The sequence below is a fragment of the Alosa sapidissima genome, chromosome 4 (genome assembly GCF_018492685.1).
Source record: "Alosa sapidissima isolate fAloSap1 chromosome 4, fAloSap1.pri, whole genome shotgun sequence".
Taxonomy (NCBI): domain Eukaryota; kingdom Metazoa; phylum Chordata; class Actinopteri; order Clupeiformes; family Clupeidae; genus Alosa; species Alosa sapidissima.
The window spans coordinates 3,558,291-3,570,189 of record NC_055960.1 but is presented as its reverse complement, the minus strand read 5'-3'; positions in this window follow the sequence as shown (position 1 = coordinate 3,570,189).

The following is an 11,899-nucleotide window of genomic DNA, read 5'->3' as shown; positions in this document are numbered from 1 at the left end:
ATTAATTTCCCCAAAGCTGACAACTCAAGGTCAGACCTTCTTCTACATTCTTTCAGACAAGTTTAGGTCACAGACCACTTGGAGGTTATGGTTATTATGGTAATGGTATTAATCAGACGCTTCTGTCCAAATAGTCCAGGCAAAGTAGCGTTTTACGACTACGGAATTAAAATTACACATGAAAAAAATCAGGCAACTGTGAGTTTGTAATGACTAAGATGGCTATTCTGACTTTCTTCTGATGTTATCTGTGGGGGAATGTCATTAGGTAAGGCTTTTTCGCAAATAATAATACAAAAATAATTTAGAAAGCAACTGGAGGCAAGATTGTGCAATCAATTCTTAAGGTCAATATAAGTCTTTTTGTGGCAAGTGACCCAGGTGGTAAGTGTGGCAAGTGACTTCAAATGTATCGCGTTTATGATAGGTTAACTTACTGAATGGACATTATGTTAGTTATTTGGTCCCTGTTTTTTCTACTTGTGACTTTATGGCTTCTTGGCCAAAAGTCAATTATGCCTAGTGTTGAACTCATTTGCATATTTAAAATTGATTTTTCCAAGAAACTCAAAAAAAATGTACTTTTCATGTACTTTCACTGTGGTTTGATTGTGATGGGAGTAAAGGGGGGGGGGGGGGGGGGGGGGGGGGGGTTAGGGTGTATTTTGGGCATATTTAGTATTGCTCATTTGCATATTCAAATTCATTTTTAAACAAACTTCTAATAGAAAATGTTTTACTTTTCATGTAGACTTTCATTGTGTAAAGTTTTATTGTGGTAGGAGTAAAGTAAAAAAAAAAAAAGAAACCTATGCGGGTATATTTTGGGTAGCCTATATTCGATTAGTGTATAGCTCATTTGCATATTCAAATTAATTTTCAAAGAAACTTGTAATACAAAAAATTGTACTTTTCATGGATGCTTTCATTGTATAAAGTTTTATTTTGATAGACATAAAGGGGGGAAATAGTCCCATAGGTGTATTGTTGTCTGGCCTTATACTGGCACACATCTTGGATTAATTAAACATATTTCAGAATTAAACATATTTCCTCAACTAGGATTTCTTAGGACTTTTAGTGTTCTGGACACCTCATAGAAATGATCTATGCTGAAAAAAAATCTTTTACAATTAGTTTTATTTTTGGCTCCAAAATAAGTTACTTTGCCTGGACTAAAAGCGACATACAAATAACAACAACACCTACAATAGTTAAATTTAACAGTAAACAATTAAAAAGTTGGTAAGACTACATTTAGGAAGAATAGCAATAATAAACAACAATGTCAATTAGCCTAAATCAATAGTTTAATGAAAATAAATAAATACTATACAAACCATAACGCATAAGAAACGCTTAATAAAAGTGCATGTGAGATAGCCTATGCCTTTGGACCTCTTGAAAGACCCAAAACTCTCATATAGGAACGGAGAGCACTGGGCAACTCATTTCACTAACAAGGAACCACTGAGGTAGCCTTAATTTAAATTAGCATATGGCTGGTCACCACAACAGCGGTGCAAACAATATCGGACTTTTTGGTTGCAGTGGCGATTAAACATTTTTAACAAGGTTGGCCCTAGTGGGGCAGTGATTAATTCAAGGGTGGCATCAGGGCAAAACATCCAGATAAACAGAAACAGGCTCAGTTAAATTAGCACAAATACATTAGTAAAACAATGCACATAAATTGAAGGACAAAGAAGGACAAAATTCTCACATAACATTTCTTTGTATTTTAATAAAATGCAAATACAAATTAAAGTTAATTATAAGTTGTCTATCACTGGGTTATGCTACATAATGCTTCATGCTACATGTGCTGAAACAAATTCCATCATGGGGACATTAAAATGTATTCTATTCTATTAAATGAAGATATAAAAAAATATTTCCCCACAGTAATACACTATCTATGGCCATCTATTTTTGTGGCTGTTAATAATTTGACCTGCTTTTTTTGTCTGAGCTGGCAAAGAGCTTAACAAAGTCATCCAAAATCAACAAACACTTCTCAACTAAATGCTTAAAATTTTGTATGAAACAGGAATGAAATAAACACTTATTAAAGATAACCTTAATATATCTATTAACTATTGCCTAATATCTTTAAAAACTGGCTTGCTGGTTAAGCCAGCTACTGTATCTACCAATGAGTGTCTATGGAAGCATAACGTTTCATTCATAATGTTACAGACCCTAAGGCTCAATCCCATTTCTCATTCTTTCCCGTCCCCTCGAAACAGAGTGGCAAGACCTATGTCCCCTTGGATATGGGACACCACTAGCCTACATGGGACAGCTGGGACGATTGAAACTAAATTGTAATTTCCAAAGAAATCGTACAACACTGAAAGCTATATTTTGTCACTAGCAATAACCTACATCTATCTTTTGTCAAATACAGTTGCCTTTCAGGTCTAAACAAAACCGTTCAGGAATTATTTAAGCAAAAGTGGAATGGGCACAATGTTTAATTTATCCCTTCTGGTCGGGCCAAATGAAACAGGCATGCCACCGCTGACTTAAAGGCCCTAACCCCAACCCTAACCCTAACCCATGCCTAACCCTAGTGCCTTCCAGGCAGCGCTGCCTTGAAGACAACGTTGGGGAATAAAACACAAAGAAAACCATAAGCTCCATAACCTGTCTCTTCAAAACGTAGCACACAACTTCAAAACATGGCCAAATGACAAAACTTACAGTGGCTGGTGGTGCTCGATCACATCCATGACATGCAGAATGATTGACTATTGAATGATTGGGGCAGCCGTGGCCTACTGGTTAGAGCTTCGGACTTGTAACCGGAGAATTGCCGGTTCGAACCCTGACCAGTAGGCACGGCTGAAGTGCCCTTGAGCAAGGCACCTAACCCCTCACTGCTCCCCGAGCGCTGTTGTTGCAGGCAGCTCACTGTGCCGGGATTAGTGTGTGCTTCTGTTCAATGTGTGCTGAGTATGTTTCACTAATTCACGGATTGGGATAAATGCAGGGATCAAAAGAGTATATATACTTACACTTATACTACAGTGTGCCAAACTTGTGAATCTAATTGTAACATAAACCATAACTGGGTCAAATGAACACAATAAGTATGCGTGTTTCAAAACGAAATTGTTGTTAGAGCTCATTTATCATCATCGATTAGCATCCCGTGCCATTGGCCAGAGTGAGCCACACTTTAACTTTACTTTGCATCAACAGATAGCAACAAACTGTTCTAATGTTAAACTATGCTTACAGTTGGCTATAAAGCACGTCTCCACCTGTGAGGTTTATTACTTCCTACTCCAGTAAGAGACTTTTAAATGAAAGTCTGGCTGGTCTGATTTACATTTACAGTTACCTTATGAAAACAGCTTTATTTAGTAGCCTATGGATTGTAGCATATTGTCCACCAAATGAAGACAGCTTTATTTAGTAGCCTATGGATTGTAAGCATACTGTCCACCAAATGAAGACAGCAACAAGCAGCATAAGCAACATAAACAATCAGCAATTGTGTTTTTATTGTAGGCCTATTCATTTTTATAACCAACAAATATATTGTTGGGCAAGTTTATTTAATTATCTTCATCTATATAATGCTGCCCTATGGAGCAGAGCTACCAGCAATAATATTCAATACTCCCAAGATGGCACACATTCGGAAATTTGCATTTATGACGTCAAATTTATGATGTTGGTGGCGATGTCTGCTTGAGTGCATTATGACATCAAATGGAATATCTACTTGGCAACATTCTTATACAACCTGAGTTCCGAAAAAGTTTCGATGCTTTGTAAAATGTGAATTTAAAAAGAATAATTCACAAATCATATCAACACTATGTTTAATTGAGAATAGTTCAAAGACAATAATCTAAATGCTGTTTTGCTGTTGTTGCTGATGTTTACTCAATTCCAAAGACATACACATCCATGCCGGATTAGCGATTGAATTTGCATGCTCATGTTTTAGGGACTTTGGAAATGGGCTTGCAGACGGACCTGGAGAGCAAATCCCAAATTTGCCGAAAGTTCGTATGGGTATTCCCAGGCTACTTTTGGACCTCAGGTGCACTGCATTAAAACCAGACCTTTTTCTAAAGAAAATTATTGTGTGGGCTTAGGAAAACTCCTGACAACCATTTATTGTCTATGAGCACAGTTTAATGCTCCATTCACAAACTCTACTATGCAAAGAAGAAATTGTATTAAGTCATGATACAGAAATATCTGAGCCTGAGGTCATTTAAAATGGACTATGGTAAAGTTGAAAAAGGCCCTGTGGTTAGACCAATCAAAATGTGCAATTTTTTTTGGAAATCATGGACTCCTCTGGGCTAAAGAGGAGAGGGAGTATTCAACTATCCAACATATCCAGACAATGTCTTTTCAGGGAAGACCTTGAATATTTCAGGAAAACAATGGTAAAATTAATTCTGCACATATTTACACAGTATTTCTCCATAGAGGAAAAGTCCAGGTGCTACAATGGCCTGTCTGTAGTCCAGACCTGTCTAATTGGGGGCATCATGGAATGAAAAACGTTCTCCATTTCCATTCACCATTTCTCTCCTTCAACAGTTGATATGAGTAATTTTACAATCAGGGTGTGCACTTTGTTTCAAAAGGGTCAAAAATTAAATCAGCTAATGTCATTTTTGGGGTTTTACACATTCAATATATCTGTAGAAGGATAAAAAGTTGTTTCAAGGCATAGGCGCATGGATAACTTTAGGAAAAACATCCAAGAAGGCATGATATTGGGAAAAACTTATGAAAAATCAAAGTATTAGATTGTCTGTCCACATGAGTAAATATCCCATCTGAACCACATAATTTTCAGTGTCCCGCCGGCAGGACGGTTACACCCCTCCCCCACCTCCCCCCAACATTCTAAATCAATTGTATGCACCATATTGCTATGTACTGTAGCATAGTAATGTTATACACCATTTCAAAGCTTTACCTCTTGGGAATCCAAAAATGACAACTTTTTTCATGTACAATCTGTATAATGCTTTACATTCTCAGATCCGCTTTTGGTGCTACCCTGACTTCTGGCTGCAGTGTAGCTGCAGCACAATAAGTAGATGCAACATATTGGGTACTGAAATATTTACAAGAATCCATAGAAATTGAATCTTCATGTTGTGTTATCCAATATTAGTTGTACAGATGTATAGTCTATCTTACTGTATACACACTCATTGAACCAACAAAGTAAATGCAAAAATAGAGACTTTTTTGTAATTATTCCATATTTTGTGTAGTCAGTCTATATCAGAACACCTGACAATCTAAATAGTTCACAAGAAACCTCAAAGTGTTACCTTTCATTTAAGACCAGGATTATGCTTCTACACAAAAGAGTTCATGTGCAGTAAGCATTTGTCAGTATGCATTTTGGATAACAAAAAGACCTATGGGGAGTTTCCACAGGCATTTTACAAAACGCATGAGCATACCTTGGCAAATAATAGTCTAAAGCACTCATATTTTCATTCTATATTGATCTACTTTTGCACACAACTTCACAAGACCTGGTGCTAGGGTTCAGTTGTGTTTCTAAGTTATATCAAGTGAGGGCTGAAATGTGGTCAGTTCAGAGATGCTTGTAATCCGGCAGAAAGAAAAAACTATATTCTAGCCTCTGTAACTCTTTGTGAGTACATCACACATTTATTTTGACTGTTTCGAAAAGTAGAGGTTCTCAGCTTTCTATAGAGGTCCAACATTTGATGGTAGGCCCCAAAAGAGGTGGGAACAATGCTTGTAAATAGGCACAGTGCAATTTCAGGCAAAAACTTGAAATTTGTATTGAAGCTACTCATGGGTAGTACACAGTCTGTCCTGCAATAAATATTAGTATTTTTATGAGAATATGGTGTAAAATATGCATAATTAAGGTTTTTGTGGCAAATACCCCAATTTTTTATATTCTTGTGTAATTTGTTTTGCACTGAATAGCCATACCACTTTTAAATAATTACTTGTCTCTCGTTTGAAAGCTTGTTCAGTTGTGATGTTGTTCGACAACTGTAAAACATTTTTTGGATATATCTTGATTGAGCTGTGATGGACGTCAAACATTTGAGTTGGAGTGGACAGTTTTGTGTTTCTTTGTCTACAATAATTAATATGTTACTTCTAAAATGGTAAAATGCTGACACTGCATTTGTAATCACAATTGTAATTTCAATCAACTGTGCTGTCACCCTTCAAGAAGGTGGTAAATAAAATCAAATGGGTTTCAGTTTCATTAAGTGAACCTTTACATTGACTAAAAACCCTGAAAGTGTCAGGTTCAACTCAGGGATCAATCAAAACCAAAATCCCTTGTGAATTCCATGACAAAACCCCACCAATTTGGGAATTACACTCATTTTCCACCCCTCCTTGAGTTAAACAATTCATTTTTACTAGTGCTGTCAAACGATTCAAATTTTTAATCAAGATTAATTGATTAATTAACTGAATTCCTATAGTTAATCACGATTAATCACATATTTTATCATATGATTAAAATTCTATTATTTTGCATTTCTGAACTTTCCAGGAGTCCATATTAACAATAAAGAAATTATTGTGTATCTTGATTAGGATTCAAATGAAAGCAAAGCAAGTTACTTTATTAACTGAACTTTAAGACGTATGTCTATTTGATTATTTCAAATCAAACTAGAATGTAATGCCAGAGGAATTACAATAGTGGATGGAAAGCTGCTGGCTTAATGTTGGTGAGGAAATTCCTCGAAAAAAAAACATTAAATCACTTAATCTTGAGTTCATACAAACCCTCATACCAAAAGACCTTGTGTGTCAAGGCGTTCTTGAGATATAACACTCAAGGTGTTTTTGACCTTGACATTTGACCTTTGACCTCCAACATCAATTCACTTCATCTTTGAGTCCATACAAACACTCATACCAAATTTCAGGCATGTTGAAAAGAATGGAATCTAATGTAAATGAATGTCAAAAGCAGAGTGCATTGCAAATAGTAGCAGCCAAAGAGGAATGTTGATAACAGAACAAGTGACGGTGAAAAAATCTTTGGCTAATGCGTCAGCCTAGGCTACTCTCTTTGGCCAGCTTGATAGCCCAACCAAGTGTGTGCAGCATGCCTTTACGTAGCCTACTAACGGCGCATCATCATAAAGATACATTTGATCTGCATCACATTTTAGCGGAAAACATGTTAACATTATATCATTGATTCCAATGGGAAAGACAGCTAGTAATCACACGTTGACTTTACATCTAGTTATTAATTCACAGGACATTCAATCATTTTACTAACACGGCAGTTATGAAGAATTATGTTTATGTAACTTACTCATGACAAATTTAGCATGTAGCTACACTTACCATAATATCCCATGCAAAACAGTTAGCTTGCTAGCTAGCTAACTGTGGAACTTCAGTATAACATAGCCAATTATCTCACCTAGTTGTAGGAAAAAGGCTACGTTCATATTACAAGTGATAGAATGAATGTGTGACTTATGTTTAGTTGATGTTATGACATTGAACTTAATTATAGTCAGCCACGGGCAGTTTGACTGTGCCTATCGATACATTCGTGACACTCCTGTTAGTAAACTGGAAAGAGCAAAACATGGGAACATGGTCACATTAATCCCATAAACACACAGATAACTCTTACACCAACCTTATTTTGTGCCTTCTATTCACGTTTGTTTCAAGATTTAGTAAGTTTACTATAAGCCCTTTTCGCTCCCCACTTTGATGCAGCATAGATTTCCATTATATCAGTCATCTTTCCCCTAAAAGGGGGCGTGTATGTGCAGCACATACAACATTCCATTCCATTCCTCAGTGCGTATTGTTTAGTTTCCGGTCTAGCTAGATCCGGTGTGGTGTTGCAGTTGTTCTAACGTTACTAGTTGTTGCAACAGCATGTGAAAAAGCTACAAAGTTTGTTACACCAAAATGAACGTTAATCTCGCGATAAAAAAATTGACGCCGTTTAAAATTGACGGCGATACCACTTTTAGCTCCAGCCTAGGTCATTGAATCTGATTAGACCATTAGCTTCTCGCCTGCTAGCATCACGTTTAAAAGTGACTAAGATTTTCTGGTAATTTTCCTATTTAAAACTTGTCTCCTCTAGAAAGAAAGTAGCCTGGGTGCCATTCCGAACTTAGTCCCGCCCACAACATTTGAGGTCGGGAAGTTCGGTCTGGCATTGCTTCATTGTGGTGGAAGTATGCTCGCCCTATATCCTGCTCCTTAAAAGGATTTGAGTCTGGAAAAATCGTTGTGCCTAGTGCATAAGGAATGTGGATGTGTTTAATCAGCCTATATTTTTTCTGTCATTAGTTAAAATAAATAAATAGAAAATGTACAAAAATGTATGTACTGACATAAATAGTTTACATTAGAATTTTAACCCAAAGTTGGAGACCATGTAGAATGCTGCAATTTCAAAACCTCACTCCACAGCTTATTGTACAGATGCATGCTTCGTATCCAGTAAGGTCTGCTGTTTATTTTGATATATGGCTTGCCAAGAGTTTGTGAGATATTTCACCGAGAGTAATGGGTGTGCAGAATGCAAATATGATTTAATTTCATGTAAGTTGAACGTTAGGCCTTAGAACCCTAGACTGTTTTAAGGGCATTTTCACTACCTTCAGTTAGAAGCATTTATCCTGGTCATTGTAAGTGCCAAACACACATGGTATATATTGTTCATTTTTCAGCAGAGTCTAGGCTATCCCAAAAGGAGGGGATTGGTTAGGTCTATCCAATTGAGTGCAGAGGCATTCCCCCCTGTATCCCCCCTGTATCGGTTGAAACACGCCCCATAATTACATCCCAATGGAGCAGTATCAGACTCATATTCTGACAAACCATCCTTCTTCTCCTATATCCCCTCCTTTTGCAGTATCAGACTCATATTCTGACTAGAATTTGAGTATGACAACGTCAGGCTAGTATTTTTATTATTTAAAAAACAAAATCAAATCAATGCAAGTATTAATACATGCAATTGTGGCAGATCTGGGTAGACTAGACTGAAAAATGAACAATATATAGCATGTGTGTTTGGCACTTACAATGACCAGGATAAATGCTTCTAACTGAAGGTAGTGAAACTGCCTAATGTCAAATTTCTGTTGGACGGAATTTTTACCTTTACTTACAACACCCACTATGTCTGTTAACATTATGTGTTCACTAAACTTTTTTCACATTGTATTTTTAAAATGTTACAAAATGGCCTGATGCGGTCAAATTGTCTGTCCTGTCCATAGTATACTTTTCCTAATATGAGTTGTGTAAGTGGTTTAGATTTAAAATGAAACACCAATTTGTGCATAAAAATGACTGAAAGGTGCATTTTGTGCCAATAAATTGTATTTTTACCATTCTGTTTTCCAGTTGTCATGGTGTTCCTAAGTCTAGCCATTAATAATAACATATAATGTTGGAATATTATGACATATTTAGGGGTACACAGGCCTGTGTCTGAAAAATGTCAAGCGCACACCCTGACTGTGAAATTACCCATATGGTGCCTTTGAATTAGTCTCAATTAAATATAGAGTTGACATGATTTGTAAATCATAGCATTCTTTTTTTATTCATAGTTTACCAAGCCAAAATACTTTTTCAGAACTTGGGGCTTAACATATTACATTTTTTAATTTATTTTAAATTTAATTTTAGCATTGAATACTAGTCTGTTTATTGCATTCTGTCTAGTACTCCCAACACAGAATAATTGCGTAACTGAGTAGAATTGAATAATTCTGTATCTTGAATTTCAATAGCAGCATTTCTAGCATTGCTTTTTTTTTTCAAGTTTACAGTTGTAACTCAAAAACTAGAATTGCGGTTCCGAGGAACTGCAAGAGTGGGTTTGATCAGGGGCATGGAACTCGTCCTCATCCAAGGATTCCAACGGTACCTCATTTATGAAAATCGGACATACGGGTCAAAAGTTACATGCACACACCTTCATATAAACAGACAGCCCATTGATTAGACATTTCCAGATGGCTTAGAAATCTGCCAGGTGCAAGCTCGGTCTCTGTCAGTTACGTTTGTTAATCATTGTGACGTCAACGAGCCGCCATTTTGCAGGTATTGCAGACAAAACGATACACTGTGACAGTGGGCGGCAACTCTGAGGCAAAGCGTAGTAGCAAAGAGTAGCCAAGGCTATCTACTATTTTTGTATACAGCAAAAAAAAATAAGAAAAGGGAAATGGACAAAAACAGACAGCGCGAGAGGATACCATATAGAGACAAGCTCAGCAAAGATGCCAGAGACCGTTATTTCGAAAATTGTTGTCTATTAATAACATTGATCCATACGATCTGACAGGAAAAAGCTGGAGCGTTGATCCTGCATTGCTACCTCCAACATCTTACTTGGATATTACTAACTACCTCATCCACGGCATGAGTGCTTACACTTACGAACAGTTTCGTAACTATAAATCTCTTGAAGCCCACGGACATTTCACCAATGGTTGGGTGCAGGATTTGTTGATATTTCGACCAAAGGACTGTGACAACGCCGTTGTATCAACTAAGGTAAGCTGGTTTTCACCACACCCGTTTTACAAGGCTACAATGTAGCCTAACCTAGGGCAACTTAAGACGGGATGGATCAGATAGGCTTTGATATCGGGAAGGGACTAACAGTAAACAGCATACGGTGCGGTAACTAATCGATTTTTAGGCCTCATGTGCCTGTTTTGATTTAGCCTAGTGGAAGCAATATGGGCTACACGAGCACTACGATCGATGCACCGACAGCAGGCCAGGGAATAGAGGCATAGCCTACCGGTATTTAGGCTAGGTTATTCAACTTGTTGAATATAAAAACAGATATTAATTACCACTTAAATAGATAACAAATAACCTAGTTTATGTAGGAAATAAATAAATAAATACCACTCATCAGGGGCTATAACCTCAGGCCATTGTACATGCATGGCTGGTATAGCCGAGACCTGTACACATGTTGCAGCAATGCTCTTTAAATTGGAGGCAGTGGTGAGATGCAGGGAGATGCCAACAGTGACTGGCCAGCCTGCATACTGGATGATACCAAGCAACATGACAAAGGTGGGTGCAGAGGCAGAACACAGAATAGATAGATTTAGTCTTGGTATCACTTTCGCACTGGAAGGATCACTGCATCAAACACGCACTCAGTCTTTGTGTCTAACTTGGAAAAGCCTGCGTTGTCTACTGTAAAAGCGGTGTGTTACCCAAACAACAGTCCTACCAACCACTGTGCTGCTACTACATGGGGAAGACAAAATGAAGAGAATGCAAAACAACATTATAGAATACAGACTGAGAATCATCACTGTGGCATGGAAATGAGTGAATGTGGTCTCATCATAAACCCAAAGTTTCCTCAGGTTGGAGCATCACCAGATGGGATTGTTCAATGTATCTGTTGCGGAAGGGGCTGCATTGAGATTAAGTGTCCATACAAGTACCGTGACCACACTGTTGAGGAGGCATGCAGCAGTGGTGACACAAACTTCTGTTTGGAAGTAGTGGATGGGAAGCTTCAACTAAAGAAAAGTAGCCCATACTACAAGCAAGTACAGACACAAATTTTTGTCACTGATGTGAAGTACTGCGATTTTGTTTTGTGGACTTTGAAAGACTGTGTTGTGCTGCGGGTTGCACCTGACCCACTGCTCTGGAATGCCCTTTTGGAGAGGGCACAGCAATTTTTTGAGCTTGTGTCTCTCCCCGAGCTTGTAACTGGTTACTTTACTTCAACTGTTGTATAACTTAAATTAATATTATATTTTTACTTGATACTTAATATTTGTATTGCTTGATTATATGCACTTTTTTACTATTCAACACTGATTACAAATAGTTTTAAAAACTCGCTTACATGCAT